We start from the raw sequence: 22,414 nt of genomic DNA, 5'->3' as shown, positions 1-22,414 counted from the left end.
ATTCCACTTTACGTTCTCAGTAGCAACTTAATGATGAGTACTGAGCGCTCTACCTTCTCTCCAACACGTAGCGCTGTCAGTCTTTTAAATTGGAGCCATTCTAGTGTATTTTACTGGTCTCTCATTGTGGATTTTATTTGCATTTATCTGATGAATATCTTTTAATTAGTATCTTTTCATAGGTTCATTGGCCACTTGTGTATCTTCTGTTGTGAAGTGTCTGTTTAAATATTTTGCCCATTTTTTAATTGGGTTGTTTGTCACTGATAGTTTTTAAAAATAAAACTAAGTAAAACAGGATAGATAAAATCAGAGTACATTGCATCTTGTATATTTTGTTTCACTAAACTTTTATTTTGGTATACACACACGTAGCCACATGCATGTGTGTATACACACACATACACACATATACATATGCACTGTGTTGCAATGTTAAATACCTCTATGATCACTCAATATCAGGTTTCTTATTGAGTGATAATATCCTCCTTGAAATCTTCAGCCCATTGAAAGTTGAGTTTTCTATTACTTACAGCTGAAAGCATATCTATTCTGGCTTATGCTTCGACAGTTCTTTCCTGGGACAACCTCTTTATATACCACTCCTTAAATTATACATAGATCAAAGTTGTGCATTTGAATAAATATACAGAAGATTGTTCATTTTGCTTGGTTGATTGCGAAGTGTGTGATTGCTGAAAAGTGGAAGTCTTCTCTAGCTATTGACATTTGGATTCATAAACTTAGATGAGAAAGTCTGATAGGAAAAAAGGAGATACGCGTGACATAAAAGACCTTTAGAATAGGAATATAGGTGATTTTATGCACCTTTTCAAATTATATTTTGTGTCCTTTAACCAACTTGTAATTAATTAATTTTAAATTTAGAAGCAGTAGTAGTAGTAGTGGTAGTAAAACCAGAAGGTTTTAGAGTTTATCAGCTATATCATATTTGGTTTCAGAACTTTTTATTGTTCTGGGATTTTCTCCTTTGTCTGGTTACAGTGTTAAAATGTTCGCAAAAGAAATTCTCCACATGCTATTTTGGAAAGAAGGGAGGACTTCCCTGCTCATTTTCAGTATATTTTGCACATCAAAAGTTTAAGGCTAAAATCATCCCTTTTATGGTTGCGAGTTGTCTGAGAGTTTGCTGTTCCCTGAATGCTCCACAGATGCCTAATAAAGCTGGAGGATGTTTACCTTTTCTACACTGAGTTGTTGGTCAAAGGAAACATGTGTCCTCCATCCAGAGAGAGCTGTTTCCTGAGATGTTGCTTAGATTTATTAGGATAATGCAAACTTCGGTAACAAATAAACCTCCAAATTTCAGGGCTTTGCACAACAGAAGTTGACTTCTGTCTTATGTAACAATCCAGTGTGGCTATTCTTGGTCGGGAGGCTGATGGGTGAATGGGAGTCAGCTCCATGCAGTTTGTGCAGTCACTGAGGGGCCCAGACTGGTAGAGGAGCTGCCATCTTCAGTATGTTCTTTCCATAATCACCCTTGACGCTGCCGTTGAGCCAGAGGATGGTTAAGAGCGAGGAAGATCATGCATGGTAGTGTCTCATAGGCTGGGCCTGGGAGTTGTGCCCATCACCTCTGCTCGTCTTCCAATGGCCAGAACTCAGCTGTATGGGCATACCTGATGCAGGGGAGGCTGGTTGCTATGGTCTGAATCTTTGTTCGCCCATCTCCCCATCCATATGTTGAAATCTTAAGTCCCAAGGTGATGGTATTAGGAGGTGGGGCCTTTGGGAGATGATTAGGTCATGAAGGCGGAGCCATCATGAATGGGATTAGTGTGAATGGGATTATAAAAGAGGTCTCAGAGAGATCCCTTGCTCCTTTCTCCACATGAGAGTTACAAGGAAAAGATGACCGTCTATGAACAAGGAAGTGGGCTCTCACCAGACACCAAATTTGCCTGTGCCTTGATCTTGGATTTCCCAGCCTTCAGAACTGTGAGAAATAAATTTCTGTTGTTTATAAGCCACCCAGTCTATGGTATTTTGTTATAGCAAACTGAATGGACTAAAACATTGGTACGTTTAGTTTGGCTGTTTGTTCAGGAAAAAGAGGAGAATTCAGATTTTGATGGACAGCTTGCAATCCTTGTCACACTGCCCCTTTAGTTTCAACTTTCCATAATTCCTTGTTGTAGAGATGGTGAAGCACAGAGATCAAATGAAGATGAGAAAGGATGTTTGCACGTGGCAAGTGGGTGGAACCACAGCAGAAGCCAGGTGTCCTAACGGCCCTCCTATTTTACAGACCACACGATGGCCTGTCTTCTCCAGTCTCATCTCCCACACTGCGCTCCAGCCACACAGGACTTCTAACTCCTCTGGAACTCCAAGCTCAGGGCCTTTACGTTGGCCCCGCCTGAACGTCCTCCTCCTCTATTGCCAAACGATATCCTGACCATTTTGGGGCTTTCAACTTCAGAGTTCTTTCCTCAAACAGACTTTCTCTTAACTTGTAACCTAAATTTGGTCGCTGTCTTCAGCCGTCTCAGAGAATCCTCTGCTTTCTTTCCTTTATAGCAGTAGTTCTTAACGTGGAGTGAGGAGGGAGACTTCCCCCCCACCCCAGGACATTTGACGATATCTAAGAAACATTTTTGGCTGTCACAACTTGAGGGGAGAGGGTGCTATTGGCATCTAGTGGGTAGAGGCCAGAGAGGCTGCTAAGCATCTTGCAATGCACGGAATGGCTCCCCAAACAAAGAGTTATCTGGTTCTAAATGTCAGTAGTACCAAGGTGGAGAAACTCTTCTGTACCATTTATTACAGCTTGTACGGTCATCCCTCGGTATCCATGAGGGATTGGTTCCAGGATGCCCTTGGATACCAAAATCTGAGGATGCTTGAATTCTTTAGACAGTCCTCCCTCTCTGCGGGTTCTGTATTTGCAGGTTGTAAATATAGTACTATGTCCACCGACCATGGTTGGTTGAATTCATGGATGCAGAACCCACAGATATGGAGAGCTGGTTGTAGATATAGTTTATTTGTGTGTTTGTTTAATGTCTATCTCCCTCATTAGTTGGAAAGGAATGGTAACTGTTTCATTTATCACTGCACTCTCAGGTTATATGCCATGTAGAAAGTGCTCAAAAATTTTTGTTCAGTGAATAAAATAATTCCAATTGTAATTCACTCATTTATATTCATTTAAAAAATTTCTTTTGATGTCTAAAAAAGTGTCAGGTCCTGGAAAGCCAAGATGGATAAGCTTAAGACCCATCATTTTAGCCATATGTACTATGTCCCAGGTATTGAACTAAGTTTCTTATATATTTCTCTCATTCATGCTTCACAAAAGCCCTGTGAGGTAGATGGACTATCATTATCATCATTTTCCTATAGACGGCACTCAGAGAGGTTAAGTGATTTGGCCAACTGCTCAACATCACACGGTAAGCAGGGGAGGAGCCAGAATGCTATTCCACACTGAATTTGCTCTTTCCAAACTACATCAGACCATTCATTGCTTTTGAATTTGCCTTCAGCAAAGACCTGGCATTTTTGTTTTATCATTTGCTGTTATTGGAACCAAAATGCAAAAACCCTGAGAGGTGAGAGGGATGGAATTATTGTAACTATTTTAAGAATGAAGAAAAGGGGGCTCAGTAAAGACAATTGAGCTGCCCAAGACCACATCCAGGAAATGACAGAACAAAGAGGAGGAATAAGGTGGCCATATCCGCCAGCCAAAGACCACTAGCAGACAGGTCGGGCTTATTGGTGTTTCTTTCAACAAGGGCGGGCACACACCGTGGGGAACAAGGGGCATTTCTGTGGGAGAAGCTTGTTATAGGATTGGTCTTGGATTAGGAGATTTGTGGGAGGCTTTGAGGAAGTCTGGCTTTATCTGGATTGAGTACGATCGGGAAGCTGGGCAATTCTACCATTGAGCATCTTAATTTTTGCTTAGGAGGTGGGAGGAATGGAGTTGCAATGAAATTGTAATTGATAATGAAGCCGCAGTCACCAGTTTAACCACTACAGGAGGCTATTTTTGTGGTTTGTGCACTGTTCTTGAGAGGTCTTCTTTTGTCTTTGACAAGATTGATTTCATCCGATGTTAATGTTCTGTGAAATGATTAACTACAGAATCCCAAGGTCTATCGGTGAGTGCCAGGTGGCTCACATGTCACAGCTGTCACGGGCTGCTTTTTTTCTTTCTGAAAGATCTGGGTACTTCTAATCCAGTGTTTTTCTCACTAGACTGCCTTACCTGCCTATATGCAGTCTTCTGTTTCTTTTCTTTGAGGAAGATTAGCCCTGAGCTAACATCTGCTGCCAATCCTCCTCTTTTTGCTGAGGAAGACTGGCCCTGAGCTAACATCTGTGCCCATCTTCTTCTACTTTTTCTGTGGGACGCCTGCCACAGCATGGCTTGCCAAGCGATTCCATGTCCGCACCCGGGATCCGAACCTGCAAACCACAGGCCCCGGAAGTGGAATGTGCACACTTAACTGCTGCGCCACCGGGCTGGGCCCTGCAGTCTTCTCTTTACCGTGTCAAGGCTTATGGCTTATGGGTTTCTGAGAAGGAGCACTATTAGCGGGGGTGGTGATGTATTATGAGTTTGACCTCAGTCTCACTCCTAGGCCACCAACACCACACCTCCTCCTTCCTCCTCAGTACTCAATACTAATACTTAATGCTCTAAGTTTTCTCTCCTTTCTTTTTTTTTTTTTAGAATTTTTTTTTTGGAGGAAGATTAGCCCTGAGCTAACTACTGCCAATCCTCCTCTTTTTGCTGAGGAAGACTGGCCCTGAGCTAACATCCGTGCCCATCTTCCTCTACTTTATATGTGGGGCACCTGCCACAGCATGGCGTGCCAAGCAGTGCCATGTCCACACCCGGGATCGGAACCGGCGAACCCCGTGCCGTCGAGAAGTGGAACATGCGCACCTAACCGCTGCGCCACCAGGCCAGCCCCTCTCTCCTTTGAATCAAAACTCTCTCCCTTAGGGGCCGGCCCCAAGGCTGAGTCGTTAAGTTCGGGCACTCTGCTACGCGGCCCAGGGTTTCGCTGGTTTGAATCCTGGGCGCGGACATGGCACCACTCATCAGGCCACACTGAGGCGGTGTCCCACATGCCACAACTAGAAGGACCCACAACTAAAATATGCAACTATGTACTGGGGGGATTTGGGGAGAAAAAGAAGAAAGACAAAAACAAAAAAAGAAGATTGGCAACAGTTGCTAGCTCAGGTGCCAATCTTTGGGGAAAAAAACAACTCTCTCCCTTAGAAAATTGGAAACTGAAACGCCTTGGACATAAATGGTGACTATTACTTCCAGGGACCCTTTGCAAGAACAAGATAAAGTTCTGTCTTTTCTAGAGGATTGTGGACTTTTCATAAGTTTATTTTTTAAAGTCTTATTTTCGTCGGACAAATAACATATGCTCACTAAAGGGGAAATACATGGAACAGCAGAAATTTAACAAAAAAATGTTGCTCATAGTCCCACCACCTGAAGAGAAACACTGTCAATATTTTTCAACATTTCCTACCAGAATTTTCTCTATGCAAAATATTGTGTGGGATGTGTGTGTGTGCTGTTTTGATCAGACTCACTATATAATTTTTGTCCTGTTTTTTTATTAGCTATTAGCATATGAGTTGCAAACATGATTTTTAAAATTTACTTGATACTCCATCATACGGCTATGCCAAATTTCTTTTATATTTTTGTTTTTGGGCATTTACATTGGTTCCATTTTTTAAAACTATCATAAGCAATCCTGTGATAAACATCCTGGCGCAGAAATCTTGTCACATAACTGTTTTGTCAGGCTAAATTTCTATACTGGGGTTGATAAGTTGAAGGATATAAACATTGTAAAGACTATTAACATATATTATTACATTTGGACAGTTATATTTTGAGAATAAAAGCCTTGGGCTAAAGGAATAAGGATCTCTCAGTGAAATTCCTGGTATGGGCCAGCTGGTTAGTGAGGGGGAAGAAGTGATGGGAAATGTCAGTTCTGGAAAGTACACCAGTCTTTTTCTTCCATGTCAGGCTGGCTAGGTTCTCAGAAGGTCGCTGGAGAGAACTTAGCAGACCAAGACGGCAAGGGGGCTGCAGCCCTAGAAGGTGAAAGAGGAGACACCAAGGACTCAGCGGCCTTGCCTTGCTTAATTTAACCCCCACAGGGGAAGAGTTGCTTTGAGCTGCTTGCGCGGCTGAAGGCTGCAGCAATGATCCCAGTGCCTCACCAGAGCCTGTTGAGATGAGGAGAGTGACTGGTACTTGTTAGGATTTGCCTAAAATGAGTCACGGAGAAGAGAAATGCACATTGGCACGTCAGGTCTAAGCTGCAATTGGTGTCAGGGCCGAAGCTTCCCGTTCTCAGCTGCTTCTCATTCAAGACATCTTAATTCCCCCCTGTTCCTTGGGTGAGGCATTAACTATACAGTCCGAGGGAGCTGGCGAACTCTGGGTGCCAGCAGAGGAGAAGCATGCTAGCGGATTCTTTCTTTTCTGGGTGGCAATTCTCTCTCTGATGACCTCTACTGTTAAGAATCCTGGAAGCGCTTTGGAAAGCCTGCTGTTGCTTGAAACAAGCTTTTGTATCTTAAACGAAAAGTGCAAAGCAAAATGATATCACTTTCAGAAGGCCACTGGCAAGGGGGAAGGTGGTGAGGATTTGTCACTTCTTGGGGAGCCCAGAGCCACAGGCCAGGCAGGTTATCGACCAGAGAGGTGGAGGGATGCGTTCTGCCCACACGATGGGGAGCAAGCCATTGCTGTGGAATACTAATAGCTCTTAGGCACGGATACAAATCCCTTAGAAGGGGTGTTATTGATGCAACGTGCAAATTGGTTACCAAATGTTATATTTCAAGAAAGAGAAGGAAGGAAGCAAACTAATATTTATGGAGCTTCTATTAATTATGAGGACGCTGCTTGGCATTGATCTTGCACTTTCTCATTTATCCCCTCTATGAGAGAGGTGCAAACATAATATGAAAACCCATCTTTAAGGGGAGGAAATTGAGTTTCAGAGAGGTTTCCCCTGCACTGAGGTCACAGAGCTGGCTGGGGTGGGAGCCAGGATGCAGAAGCAAGGCCACTGCTTCCATAAAATAAATAATGATATAGAAAAGCATGGAAAATGCACTGAAAGAAATAAGATATCAATTTAAAAAATTTGACATTTAAGCGTGCTTTCTTGAGTTATAATTTCCATACCTTAAACTTCGCCCATTGTAAGGGTAAGTACAATGGTTTTAGTAAATTTATGGAATTGTACACCTACCACTACAGTCCAATTTTTGAATATTTCTAACCAAGTGTTCTTCTTTTTATGCAATAAAGCTATATCTGAAAATGTGGATAGAGAAAAAACTATAATTCCTATTGATTGTCTATGTTATCTTTTCTGGATTCCAGAGAAGGGAAGAGGATGTTGCTCCAGGGTGTAGGGAACCATTACAGCTTCTTAGAGCAAACCAAAGATGGGTGAGACTTCCAGAATGGTGGTGCTCCAAATCAGTGTTGGCTCATGTGGCATCACTTGATGGGCTATAAAATAAACCGCATAAAGGGCTTTGGTGTTAATTAAGGATACGTGCAGCGTTAGCCCTATTGGTCTGTTATTGTAAAGTTCCACTTATATTCCATGTTGATCTTAAACATCCTGGGACATTGAAACATTTGGATACAGAAAACTGAGACGATGACTCAGTCTATATTGTTCTTTCCTTGCCTGTCTCTGGCCTGCTTTGCTGGTTTTTGCTCAGATATCATATCCTCCAGGCAGCTATCTCTGACCTTCCTTCTTCCCTTTCCAAGTATGGTTTATATTTTCCCATAGAATACTCCATAAAATTATTGCTGCTATATTATTTATCACGCTGTATGGTATTGTCTTTCTTACTTCAGTGTCTTCCCCATCTGATTCTAAGCTACCTGAAGGTACAGGATTTTTTCCCCTTTCAGTAGTAAGGAGTTCTTTAGATTTCATTTTGATTCTAGTTCACCTAGGGAATTGGAGAGATATAATGATCACATATTACTTGAAATTTTTCTATTAGGGGCCAGGAGAAGATTGATTGCAAAGTGTTAGGAGCCACTGCCATGTAAAGGATGAAAACCCATCAGAAAAGGAAAGAAAATATCTCTGAATGTTTAATGCACCTAATTGGGACAAGGATGAGGTGGTGTTGGTTGTGTTTGGGGATGTGGGCTGTTTAAGAAGAAGATTTCCAGCTATAAAAAAGTGTTACATAAAGTCACATATGTAGTATAGGGTCCCCTAAACTTCTAGATGACTTAGAAATTGTTTATCTTCCTCATCCTCTTAATCCTAGAAATCTTGAAATTTTCCTAGATTTGTTCTAACATTTGACAACAGCTTTAAGCATTGACCTTGAATTTTCACTTGATTCAATTCTGTGTAACTCCAGTCTTCACTTTTAACAAGTATTTCAATGTATAATATGTTGTTTGAAAAATGACTTTCTCACGTGACATTTGCAAATGTTCTATCCATAGCAATTTGGGGGTTTTTAGGCCACCATATGACGGTATGTGTTAACTGAATGAGTGTCTGGAGCTTTACTTTAAATGCGAACTTGGATGCTAGCAATTATTTAACCTTTGAAGTTCTTGTAATGTATTTCTTAATCTCCTTGTGCCCTCCATACTTTATATGATGGACTTTTCAGCTAATGTGTATTTAAACAAGAAAGGAAACTATGGCGATAGTGTGCCATGAACTGAGAATGCCAATCTTCACTCTCTGCATCTGAGGTCCAAATGAATCAAGTACGGATTGCATGATGTGGGGAGAAGGAGCAGAATAAAAGGGGAAATAGAAAACCACTGAGATTAATAATGACGGTCAGGCTCTTTCCACCAAGATTTCACCATTAACAATTGGATGAAACCCTCAGGATCACAGGGAGCATTGATTGTGTCATTCAGTCCCAATTTCTCCACTGTGACTCTGCTGAAGAGCTCCAAGACACACAAGGTGTCCACTGAGAGCCTAGTCCCATTCTCACCTCCCAGGAGAAAAGGTCACCAATACAAATAACCGTGATTGTCACATCTGAACTTGCACCCCAATTTAGTATAAAATAAATTGCTTTGCTGTAGACAGAAAGGAGAAAGAGAAACATGGGCTTGTCTTGGGGAGGAAAACACAGCATCTCTCACTGGCCACCCATGCTAACCCATCGTTCTACCTTTGCCACCAAAGTAGAAACCTAATTAGCAGTGGCTCTGTTGCGGCTTCTCAGTTATCCCTGGAGTAAGTTAAGAAATTCCAGGAAATACCGAGTCAGGAAGAGACACAGGTCTGCAGAAAGATAACTGGAGGTAATTAGCGTCCTAAATCACCATCCAGACTGCAGGCTCCCCCTGGCTCCTAATGAACGAGCCAATAAAGAAATCAGAACCAGTTACATTTGTTGCCAGGGAGCAATAAGAAAGAAAGAAAATAGGCTCCACGAGTGACTCATATTTCTAGAGCACAAGTCTAAACAACGATGCAAGGAATTTTGTTAAGGTGCACAAACACCTCAACAAATTGGTTAAGTATGCGTCAGCATTCCTGCCATTGATAGTGTTCTTAAGTCTTACCCAAGCTCTCCGTAGTCACACTCGTCTTTTGAGTTCTAAGAACACAATGGAATAGATCCAGGTTCAAATTTGCATTCTCATTTTTACTAGCCACATGACCTTCAGCAAGTCATTTAATCTCTTTGAGCCTCCATAAAAGGAAAAAAATACAATGACCTTACAGAGCTGTTATGAGGATTAAAGGAGATAATGCATGAAAATCCTAAGTACTTTGCCAGGCACTTTGTAGGTCTGTAGTAAATTTTACTTCCTTTCTGATTCACTTATCCACAAGAAAAAGTAGCTTGCTCTGTGAATTGAAAGCCACATGTGCCAGTGTCTGATTCCACATTGGGCAGCCTTCTCAGACTCCTGTCAGGTACACCAAAGTGCATTCTTATTTTGACAGACGCTAGACTCTGGATTTACAAGGCCCAGTTCTGTGACAGGGCCGAGTATGCAAATGAAGCCTTTCCAAAAGCTTCTGAATGTCAGGAAGACAGTGCTTCTGCCAAAGGCTATCGATGTGCTCTCTTTTGCCAATGCTGCCCAAGCTCTCAGGAGTGCCTTCTAAAATTTTTAAACCAAAGAGCTTCCAGGGCTTGCCAAGGCAGAGCTCATACTTTCTCATTGCAACTTGAGAGAAGTGACTGGAGATATGGAGTGGTAAGAGGACGCGTGACTCACTCACGGACTCTGAGATGCAGACCTGAGCTGGGGTTCTCATACCATAGGATCAGAGCAGGTAGTTTTGAGGAAGGAGAATAAATAGCAGTCTGGGGGAGGAAAGCATTACCCTTCTCATTACGCATGATGTGAAGAAGTGGCCTACTTTGCCACTAGTAAGGGACTCTTTTTCTCAATTTGCCTGTGATCCATTTGCCATGCTGGAGCCTCCACAGTGCGGCGTGGCTCAAAGGTGGGGAGGAGGAAGGTGAGGCCTATTTCAAAGAATATGTTACATGAGGCTTCGCGGGACGGTAGAAGTCTTTACTCAGCACCGCAGAAGGAAGACGTTTGTAAATAGACCAGAGAGCCAGAAGCTTGGAAATTCAGGCACTCTGTGGTCTGCTTTACAACTTTCCCTTGCATCTCTTAGCTGACATCCACCCCTCTTCTCTAGTTTTGATCTGGGCATTGCCCTTAGCAGCTCTGAAACTGTGAACCATGCTTGAACATCAGAAGCCTGCAATAATAACAGGAAGAATAAGAATACTTAAAAACCTAGTGCAGGCTATACTGTGTATGAATAGGTCATATGGCTTGAAGGAATGAGGCAGAATTGTACAATTTGCTTCAATCACATATTTCTGGCTCTTGGCTAGCGTAGTGGGTAACTATTGCTGTGTAACAAACAGCTACAAAAATCTCAGTTGTTTACAATGAGCATTTACTTAGCTCATATGTCTGCTGGTTTGTTACAGTGTCTCTGCCTCAAGTTGAATGTCCAGCTGGCTCAGGTATGCTCCATGTGATTCATTCTGAGGTTCAAGATAAAGGGACAGCACTACCTGGAGAAAATGCTTCTTAAGGTAACGGCAGAGGCGCAGAAGACTAAATAGAAACACACAAGGCCTCTGAAGGCCTAGACTTGGAACTGGCGCTCCTGCTCAATTCTAACTGGCTAAAGAAAGTCACATGATCAAGCTCAAAGGCAAGAGTTGGGGAAATGTACTCTGTCTATGGAGGCAGGAAGAAATTTCTTTTTTCAAAGGCTCATAGCACAGTTCATGGATACAGGGAAAGGTGGAGAGAACTGGGGCTGGAGATCCCAGCCAGGAATTAACAGGGAGAGCTAAACTTATGGAAGTTCTATTTTATTAAATGTAATTCCTACTTACTCACTTTGCAGGTCCCTTTGTGAACTGTGGTGCTGCACTGAGGGCTAACGTTTCCCTCAAGTGCACCCCTGCCAAGCACAATAGGATGTGAAATATCTTTGCATGTGTTATTTCTCTGTTCCAACTAACATTCATAAAGATAAACCAAGAACTGAAATAAAAGTGTGAAGTTCACAGAGTTTGTCTTTTTTAAATGTTTTGTGGTTGAAGAATAATATACATTCCCAAAAGAGCATATATCATGAGGGTATAGCTTAAGGAATTTTTACAAATTGAACACAGCAGTGTAACCAGAACCTAGATCAACTGATAAAGCATAACCAGTATACTAGGAGCCCACTCTATGTTATCTTTCAGTCATTATCTCCCAGGAGTAGCCACTAACTTGACTTCTAACACTATTGATGGAATTTAGGACTTTATATAAATGGATTGAATCATAACCCAGATCTTGTCTTTTGAGTCTCCAGCCTCTCCTTGATGTGGTTCTTCTTAAGTTGCCCCTTTATTTGCTTGTGCAAGTTTCAGGAACCCTCTACTTTTCACATCCTCTTGGTTGAGGGATTTCATAGTTCATTGGCACTTTGATTGATAGACAGTAATACTAGTGTGCCAGCATTTAAAGTTATTTTATCTCTAAATACCAATAGAAGATGTGTCTGCTGGTATAGATATTGTGGATAATGGTGTGAAGAGGGGGCAGTGGTTCAGATTTTCTGTGCCTTCACTGATTTTTTATCTACCTATTCTATCATTTTTGAGAGGTGTGTTAAAATCTCCAGCTAGAGTTGTGGATTTGTCTACTTCCCTTTGGTTCTGTCAATTTTTGTTTCATATGCTTTGAATTTTTGTTATTAGATGTATATACATTTATAATTATTATATCTTCCTGACATATGGACCCTTTTATTATTTTAAAGTGTCTCTCTTTGTCTCCAGTCCATTAACCTATTTCAGAGAACTGAGATGCTACTAAGGACATGGAGGTTGGTGTCAGAGTGCTGTGTCTTTTCCACAAGACCACCACCCTTGACCAGCAAGGGCGTCTTTGTCATCTGAACCTTTGTATAGACTGGGATCCTGGAAGAAAAGAGATGACATACTCGAAAGTTTTAGGTGAAGAGAGTTTAATTAAGAAACTACTTACAAAGTGTGAACAGAGTTAGGCAAACAGTAAAGGATGGAGAAACATCCCAAGATGGGCCACAGAGGGTGCTATGAATTCCCTAGGCCTAGAGAGGGAAGAGAAGATAGTGTTCTCGGTGGACCAGAGTCCTTGAGAACAGGAGTGATGGGAGAGTGGCTGCCTAGAAAGAGCTGTAGCCATGGACAGAACTGTTGTGAGGTAAGGAGGGAGTGGGGAAAGATGAAGAGGGGAATAAATATCCTTCCCACTGTCTTATCTCCTGCCAGCCCTTTACATTGGCCAAACCCAGCTGGAAGCCCCAGGAGAAAGGAGCCTGGGTGATGCAGGTAGGGTTTGGCACGCCAGGACACAGCAGGGCAGAGAAGTGTGAAAACTGGGTCTGGGGGTTGAGAGGGAGAAAGAATAAACAGCAGGGTTCCTACAATGCTCTGGGGAGGGAGAGTGTAGAGTATAACATCTAGGAGCCCAGATTCCGGAGCCAGGCTGCCTGGGTTCAAACCGTGTCTCTGCCACTCACTAGCTGTGTTACTAGTTACTTATCCAATACCTCCATTCCTCCCCTACAAAATAAGCACGATAAGAGAATCCGCCTCCTGGGGTTGTTTTGTGAAGATTAAATGCCTGAAGCTCAGTAAGCCACTTGGAAGAGTGCTGGGCACATTGCGCTGCAGAGGTGATGTTTTTGTTTCTATAGTCCAGTGCTCTGGGAGTCTTGCTTTTTTTAGCTCTCTGTCATCTGGGACATGCTGCTTTGGTGTTCCAGCAACTTTGAAGTGATTAGAGAGGAGAGGACTATTTGATAGGATTCCGGTGTCCCGTTAGAGGCGAGAAAATCTCAACCCTACAGGTCAGGGAGCGGGCAGGGCCGTGGGAAGGCAGGCCATGATCAAGAAGCACTCTCCTCTGCCTGGAGAAAGTCCAGGTATTTGGTCTCTTTTGTATTTTTCTGAGTGAATATGTGTGTGCATATATGATGATGCTGAAATAATAATTCCATGGGCTTTGCTGCTAATTCTAGACATTGGAAAATCAACAAAACAAGGAGAGAGACCGAAAAAGTGGCTTGTTTGCATACAAGTAACTACCATCATTCACGTGTATTAGTGATCACTTAAGCGTAGTTACAAAGCAGCATCACAAGATTACGGTTAGCATTCCCTGTGTTATTTTATTAGGGCTGGAAACTCAGCTCATTTTTGCTTGGCTTTCAAAGTTTCTTATCCACATAGGATGAATGAATCAACAGAAGTTTCAAAAAAAGTAGAATAAACGTGTATCTATTACTACTTCCATTGCCAGGTGAATGGGTAACAGAGAGAAAGTTCCCAGTACCTCAATGGATGACGTTTCTCTCTACAGATACTGCTGAAGCAATTTAGGATCCTTGGAGGTAAGATCCTTCCTTTTTTACCAATGAATAATCTTGGAGTTTCAAAGGATGGTATTGACAAAAGAAGGAGGCAGAGGCCGCTGGGCGCAGAACAGGGCTTAGTAAATATTCACAGGTTAATAGATTGAGAGCCCTGCCAGACTCATGTCCACAGTTTGCTTCCTTTAAAATGCCCTTAGCCTTTTCTACTCATGTCAGAATGATGATGTATCGGTAAACATCAGCCCCTCTGTGTCATCTCGACTGAATTTCTTTATCAATCTTACTTGCCTTCACTGTCTTCCCAGTAAATGTCTCAAATGAACTGATGTGGCTAATAAGTCCCAATATCCCTTAGAAAGTTTCTCTTGTCAATTAGGAATATATTCAGCTGAAAATAAAAGAAAGGCCAACCAAGAGAAGTTTAAATAAGGGGTTTGTTCTTCTCACTTAATAAGAAGCATAGAGGCAGGCTGGGGCAGCTGCCCAGCGACGCCCCTGGGGACTCAGGCTCTGTCTTCCCGTTCTCTTTCCTTATGGGGTGGGCTTCATCCTCATGTTTGCCATGGTCAAAGATGGCATGGCGGCTATATATCTAGGCCTCATGGTTGCAGGAAGAAAGGTAAATGATGGAGTTTACCTTTAAGTCTTTTTGCAAGGCTTAACTTTTTTATCCGTCTTAGGGACTCTTGCCTATATTTCACTGGTCACACATGTGTTGTAGGACCACCACTGTGTCCAAGGGAGGTTGAGAACTTACACATTTTTAAGTGGCTGTATTGTAACCCTGAACAAATTAGGTTAGTAAGGAAGAAGTTTGTGTGCAAGTGGAAGGGGGAGGGGTTGGTGGTGGGAAGGAGAGGAATGGCCTTTGGGTGGACAATTAGCGGTGTCTCTGTCAGGAATTCATTCATTACGTAGTTTTAGTGATAGTTTCCGTGTTATCATGCTTGGACATATCCTGGAGACTGTCCTGCTTTATGCTCATACAGACATGAATGTGGCAGAGTTTATCACCCAGCGGGTAGCTTCAGCAAAGTGTCCTGGAGGTAAGCTAGACTCCCTGCTTCTCTTTCATCTGGCTTAAAGAACCCTAGAGTCCCTAAGAATGAGATGTTCATCCACTTTGCAGTAAGTGTCAGAGATAGTAATTGGGGTGCATGCTGCACCTTGCATGTGAAAATCAACCCTTCTGTTATTGCGATGGGAAACCATAGTCTGATAGCTGGTGGCTTTGATAATAGGAGTATAAATCCTGGCCAGAGAAGGGAACTTGCACTGTATTGTTTGCCTGGAATTAACCCGCTGTCCTAGAGCATCATTCCCGAGTTTCTTCCCCTTGCATCCTAACAGCTCACAAACGTACCACTCCTCTCATTGAACTGATAACCAGCGTAGAGTTAGAGAACTAAAGACATCATCACCTTGCATTTGAAGAGCCGCTTGCATTTCAGAGCCTTTGCTGAAGACATCACTTTTAATTTGATTTTCACATTCACTTGGTGGGGGTTGGGGTCTGGCACCAGGAGGAAAAATTTCCATCATTCTCTTTGTCGATAAGCAGACTGCTGCTGAAAGAGAACTTAGTTAAGGCCACCTAACTGGTATTTGCCCGACTTCTGACCCTAACCTATCAAACCAGGAAACCCACTTACGGAACCAGCTCCTGCTTAATGTAGAAAGCCACAAATGCAAGCTGACATTTTTGGTGATTTGATGCTCATCTCCTACTTTATTACCTTGTCTCTGAATCCCTATTTTTGATTCCGCACATCTTTGTAATTTGACCTCATTTAGGACCATTTTTAATTCTCTTCTTGATTTGGTACCTGGGTCCCAACGTACTTGCTGGTTTGATGTGCCCTACTCCTCCCTAGTGAACCCCATCCACTCATGGTACCTGGCCCCAGGCCATCTCTTACGGGGAGCAAGTCATGCTACCTCCTTTGTACCAACTTGCCTCCTCATCTTTATACCATCTTAAAATCCACAATTCAATTCTGTTTGGAATAAAACATAATCAGAATATTAGTTCCCTTCCAACTTTTAATTATCTGTAACAAAGACTAACTTATCAGGCTGGCATTGCATCTTATGCTCAGCTTGTCACTGGTCCCCTGCAGCAGCGCCTCTCCCAGCCCTAAATCGGGAAGTCAGATTCGCTGTCTTGCTTTTGCTTTGGAGTTGCAGAAATAGCTTTCTCCCCTTTTCATACCCACCTAGTAGTTCTTAAGATTTGCATGAATTCTGTTCCCTCTTCTCCATCCCTTTCTCATCTGGAAAACCTATGTAGCAACTTGAATTCTGTTTTCCCACCCTTCTCTGCCAGGAGCCTAGCCGATCAGGGTTTTGGTTAATTCTTTCCTACTACCTTGGACCTATTTTTCTCTCTCTTTCCTCTGTGCTTTTGTCACTCGCAACAACATTCCTGGTCCCTCATATTTAATTTTTAATTTCTCTATTGTGCCTCTTCCAACAAAGCTGGCTTATGATGAGGTGGGAAACCTAGGAAGGAAGAAAGTTCCAGATGACAGCAGGCACTTGCTGTGTCTTCATTCTTGATTACATCTCTGCCTGCCATCTGTCCCCACGATTTCCCTGCCGACTGCAGCTCCCTTAACAGGGGGCCCCATGCCCTATTTCTGGACCAGGTTACTTCTGGCATCTCTCACTCAGTTATTCTCCAGCTGATAAAAATGGATGAAGAACAGGTGGCTGGCTTCCTTGGCCAAGAGCCAGGAAGTAGAAAGGTTGAATAAAAAATTGGAATCCTTTTCAGAATTTTAAAGTTAAATTCATCTCAGGCTCCATGCCGTGACTCGGAAGAGAAAAATGCAATGCTGTATCTAATGGTTAATGTGAAGGAGAGCAAAAGAATTGGAGGCCCGATAGAATAAGTATAAGCTAGATATTGGAAACCTGTGTCCTATTTCTGGCTCTGGCGCTAACCAACTAGTTGTGTGATTTGGAGCAAATCAGCTCACCTTTCTGAGTCTTGTAGCTGTTCTCGTTATCAGCCTCTTTCCAGTTTTAAAATTCTACAAAAGGAAGAGGTAAATGATTCCCTCTCTTTTTAGGGCATCAGCTATGCCTGTTTCTGATTCTCTAAGTCTCAGTCTCAAAGTGTGCAGGCAGGTGCTGCACAATGACATTTTGATCAACGACAGACCACATATATGACAGTGGCCCCGTAACATTAGTACCATGCCGTCTAGGTTTGTGTGAATACGCTCTACGATGCTCATGAAATGATGAAATCGCCTGAGGATGCCTTTCTCAGAAATATTCTTGTCATTGAGTGACACACGACTGTATTTATAAGTAGGAATCATTTTCCCAGGCTATTCCCAGGGTCCAAGCTAGAGTCCACCCAGTGTCTGCACTCTTAATCAAGACTCTGCCCTGCCCAGCACCTTTTCTCTTTTAAACGCTAAGCCTGTGTCCTCCCTTTTTTGTGAGTTGGTCTGGCACAATGCAGTGGTTCTCAAATTTGAGTGTGCATCAGAATCATCCAGAACTTATCAAAACATAGATTACTCTGTCCCACCCCCAGAGCATCTTTTTCAGGAGGTCTGGGATGAGGCCCGAGAATTTGCGTTTGTAACAAGTTCTCAGGTGATGCTGCTGCTGCTGTGCGGGGCCCACCCTTCCAGAACCTTGGTAGTGGAAGGAGCAGTGGTTCTGCAACAGACATGAGTTAAAGGTCTAACTCTGTCATTTACTGTTTATGTGGCTTTGGGCAAGTTATTTTGCCAGTCTAAGCCTTGGTTTTCTCACCCATAAATAGGACAAAAAATGCTTTATTTCCTGTGGTTGCTGTAAGATTTAACTATTGCTCTGTGCCAGATTTAACTATTCTGCTCAAATTCATTTTCTGTTTCCTTGTTCTTTGCCTTCTCCATTTGAAGTATTCTAGGAAAATAATAAAATCATGGATTATTTTGTAGATAGTGACCGTAATTTCACAAGCAGGATTGAGGGAAATAAACTCTTATTCTAACAGCCTTCTGAAAGGATGTAATTTTAGTGAGTTTAATAAAAACCTTTCTGAACCCAAAGTATTTCACAGGAAACTTCTCATCTAAAACTCTCAAATGCTTTTCAGCTGCAGCATCTATGGCCGATGCGTTAGCCTTTGTTATACATCCAGAATCTTAGGAGAATCAGAACGGGACTAAAATGAGGCACAAAATCTTGAGGAAATAGGTAATTGTCATTCCTTTCCATTTTCTCTTAACTTAAACATGTGGGCATTATGTGTCCGAGTGGATGACTAAGAATATTTGGTACCTATACTTAGATAAATGACATGTTCTCTTAGCCCAGTCATATAACGAGTCATAGAAGAGACGAGATGGCAAGGACTGGATCAGACAAACACAGAAGTCATTAGTAAGGAGAGTTGAACACTATTATAGATATTATTATTAGGGAGAAATATTCAAAGATTTCTTTAGTCCACAGTCACAAACTCAAATATCTGAAGTCTTTGCTATGATTCATTTCATTAGACCACCTTAAATTACATTTATTGAACTCAGATTCATTTTTATTTTTATTTACTTATTTTTTTTTGAGGAAGATTAGCCCTGAGCTAACATCTGCTGCCAATCCTCCTCTTTTTGCTGAGGAAGACTGGCCCTGAGCTCACATCCATGCCCATCTTCCTCTACTCTGTATGTGGGATGCCTACCACAGCATGGCTTGCCAAGCGGTGCCATGTCCGCACCCGGGATCCCAACCGGCAAACCCCGGGCTGCCAAGAAGCAGAACGTGCGCACTTAACCACTGCGCCACCGGGCCAGCCCCATATTTTCACTTTTTTTATATTGAACCCATAGGGAAAGAAACCACTCCCACAAGGAAGTATGCTTTCTCTTATTCTCTTAGAACACTGTTTTTTTTAAAAAAAATCTTGCAACTTGCTTTAGAGATATGGAGACAAAAACTATGTCATTTTTAACTCTTTAATAAAAATGGCAGCACAAGTGTGGTGATAAGTGGAAACGGTTGCTCCACCTCAGGGTAAAGGAGACAAAAGGGCCGGATAGCGACTGCGAATAATTAAAACGCTCCTGCCTTCTTTTCAGGGGCGGCTGCTACAGGCCGGGAGCAGGTTTCTGCCATGTGAGAACGTAGGCTCTGTGTTGCCATATTTTGATTTTTTTAAAGAGAAATGGCAAATGAAGGTTTTTATGTGAAGATGATTAACTTTTAATGTTAGCAACACATTAAGAAAAAATTAAATATCACACGAGTTATCGCTACGTATGGGAGACAGAATCTGCAGGCTGGGTCTGCCACAGGCTGCCAGGTTTCCCCCTCTGCTTCAACGCGCCTGAGAGTCCTCTGCCAAGGCAGCGGGTCGCCCTCTCTGGTCGGGAGGTGGAGCAGCAAGCCCGGGCTTGGAGGACGTGGCGTTTAGTCTTGGCTTTAGTGGTTAGATCTCCTCCAGCTACTCCCTAGGCTGGGAAGTGATGTTGAAATGTCTCCGATAAAAAGAAAACTATATGGGTGAAATAAATTGATGTTACCTTCTGACATCTTGGGTTCGTCTTTTGTGCCAGGTGTTGATACAACATTCCTTTCCTTTCCTTTTAAAAAAGAAACTTAAGGGGCCCGCCCAGTGGTGTAGTGGTTAAGTTCACGTGCTGTGCTTTGGTGGCCCAGCGTTCCCCAGTTCAGATTCTGGGTGTGGACCTATGCACCGCTCCTCAAGCCGTGCTTTGGTGGCGTCCCACATAGAAGAACTAGAAGGACTTACAACTAGGATATACAAGTATGTACTGGGGCTTTGGGGAGGAAAAAAAAAAAGAGGAAGATTGGCAACAGATGTTAGCTCAGGGCCAATCTTCCTCACCAAACAAAAAAAAATGTAAATAAAAACATTAGCATATTATTACAAAACTAAACGGAATAGTGGCACATAACTTATTAGGGAGAGTCTACCTCCACTGTGTTCTACTAGCAAATCTTAAGCACTCTTAAGAGTGAGATATATCCTTTCAGACTTCCTCTAGGATTTTCTGTATAATTATGCAAATGTAAACATATATGATATATTTTAAATGTAGGACTATGCGATACATATAGGCTGCCCCTCGTTTTGTTTTTATATGCTGTGTCTTACAGATATTTTCATATCAGCATATATAGAATCTAATTAGGATAGGTACATAATATTTGATAGATAAAAATATGTGATATATATGTAATTAGTGAGCATAATAAAACAAATTCAGTGAGCCCATCACCGAAGGAAAGAAATAGAATGTTACCAGTACCATGAAGTTTTCTGTGTGCCCCTCCTTCATTCCATTCCCCCCGTGTCTGTCCCAGAGAGAAACACTATCCTTTACTTTTCATAAAATATTTTTTTATTGAGGTATAATCGATATAACATTATAAAAAAACACAGGATGGGCTCACTAACAGAAACGTGATAATGAGGAAAGAATCAGTGGACTTAAAGATAGATCAACAGGGATGATCAAATCTGAACATCAGATAGAAATTGAATTGAAAAAAATAAACAGATCCTCAAGGATAACAAAAGATCCTCCATTTTTTGTCATTGGTGTTCCAAAAGCAAAGGTGAAAGAGTGTAGGGCTGAAAAAATATTTGAAGAAATAATAGCTCAAATCTTCCAAAATTTTGCAAAAAATTCAAACCTATAAATTCAAAAAGGTGACTACTAATCTGTACCCCATGTCTCTAATTTTGTCATTTCAGGAATGTACTATAACGAAATTACATAGTCGGTAATGACTGGAAATTGGCTTTTCATCACTCCCCAGAATCTTCCTGAGATCTGTTCACGTCATCGTATGTAGCAATAGTTTGTTTCTTTTTACTGCTGGGTAGTAGTCAATGGTCTGGACGTACCACAGTTTGCTTAGGCATTCATTCGCAGAACGAAATTTGGAAAGTTTCCGGTTTTTGGCTATTTCAAATAAAGCTATTATGAACATTTGTACCCATGTTTTTATGAAAACATAAGTTTTCCTTTCTTTGAAATGAATGCCCAAGAGTGCAAATGCTGGATCATATGTTAAGTTTTTGAAAAAAATAGACATATACTTTTCCAGAGTTGTTCCACCATTTTGTATTCCCACCAACAATGAATGAGGAATCTGGTTTCTTGGCATCCTCACCAGCATTTGGTTTTGTCGCTATTTTTAATTTTAGCCATTCTGATAGGTGTGTAGTGATATCTCATCCTGATTTAAATTTTTATTTCCTTAATGGCTAGTGGTGATGAATATCTTTTCAGGTGCATATTTGCCATCCATGTATAATCTTTAATGAAATGCCTGTTTATGTCTTTTGCTCATTTTCTAATTGGACTGTTTGGGTTTTTACTGTTGAGTTTTGAGAGTTCTTTATATTCCTGGGGACAGCCTGGTGGTGCAGTGGTTAAGTTCGCACATTCTGCTTCGGTGGCCTGGGGTTCGCTGGTTCAGATCCCGGGTGTGGACCTATGCACAGCTTGTCAAGCCATGCTGTGTCAGGCGTCCCACATATAAAGTAGAGGAATGTGGGCACGGATGTTAGCTCAGGGCCAGTCTTCCTCAACGAAAAGAGGAGGATTGATGGTGGATCTTATCTCAGGGCTTATCTTCCTCAAAAAAAGAAAGAAAAAAGAAAAAAGAAACTTCTTTATATTCTAGATATATGTTCTTTGTGGAATATGTGGTTAGTAAATATTTTCTCCCAGCCTACAGCTTATGTTTTCACCTCTTCACAGGGTTTTTTCACAAAGCAAAATTTTTTAGTTTTGATGAGATACGACTAATCATATTTTCCTTTTATGGATCATAGTTTTGGTGTCACTTCTAAGACAATTCACCTAGCCCTTGAACCTGAATATTTTCTCCTGTTTTAAAAAAAGTTTTATAGTTTTATATTTTACATTTAATTCCATGATCTATTTTGAGTTTATTTTTGTGTGATAGGAAAGCTTTAGGTCAAGCTTCGTTTTTTGCCTGTGCATGTCCAATTGCTTCAGGACCATTGGTTGAAAAGGCTCTCCTTCCTGCATTGTGTTGCTCCCGCCCCAAGTTTTATTGAGATATAAATGACATATAACATTGTATTAGTTTAAAGTGTACAACATAATGATTTTATATATGTATATACTGTGAAATGGTTACAAGTTTAATTATCATCCATCACCTCACACAGTTATAACTTTTTTCTTGTGATGAGAACATTTAAGACCTACTCTCTTAGCAACTTTCAGATATACAATACAGTATTGTTAGCTATAGTCACCATGCTGTACATGACATCTTCAGAACTTATTATCTTATAACTGGAAGTTTGTAACTTTTGACTGATTCACCCATTTCCTCCATCCCCACTCCCACTCTGGCAACCACCATTTTGTTCTCTGTTTCTAAGGGTTTGTTTTTTTTAGATTCCACGTATAAGTGAAATAAGACAGTGTTTGTCTTTCTCT

At 41.7% G+C, this 22,414-nt stretch overlaps 1 protein-coding gene across 6 annotated transcripts in view; it reads left to right on the top strand.

Moving 5' to 3' along the window:
* Window positions 1–13,390: 13,390 nt before the first annotated feature.
* Window positions 13,391–22,414, top strand: part of CPNE4 (copine 4) — a 523,946-nt gene continuing 514,922 nt past the window's right edge. Inside the window, exons 1-5 of one of the 6 annotated variants that reach the window (XM_070493182.1) lie at window positions 13,396–13,505; window positions 13,943–13,973; window positions 14,945–15,001; window positions 18,058–18,158; window positions 20,686–20,778. The gene's annotated coding sequence lies outside the window, so the exon portion shown is untranslated. Of the gene's footprint in view, window positions 13,506–13,942; window positions 13,974–14,944; window positions 15,002–18,057; window positions 18,159–19,650; window positions 19,732–20,685; window positions 20,779–22,414 lie in introns of those variants that run through there. The other 5 variants (XM_070493180.1, XM_070493181.1, XM_070493186.1 and 2 more) reach the window with 5 other exon arrangements.

This window comes from Equus asinus, chromosome 21, assembly GCF_041296235.1.
Source record: "Equus asinus isolate D_3611 breed Donkey chromosome 21, EquAss-T2T_v2, whole genome shotgun sequence".
NCBI classification, from domain to species: domain Eukaryota; kingdom Metazoa; phylum Chordata; class Mammalia; order Perissodactyla; family Equidae; genus Equus; species Equus asinus.
This window is presented reverse-complemented; position numbering and strand designations above follow the sequence as displayed.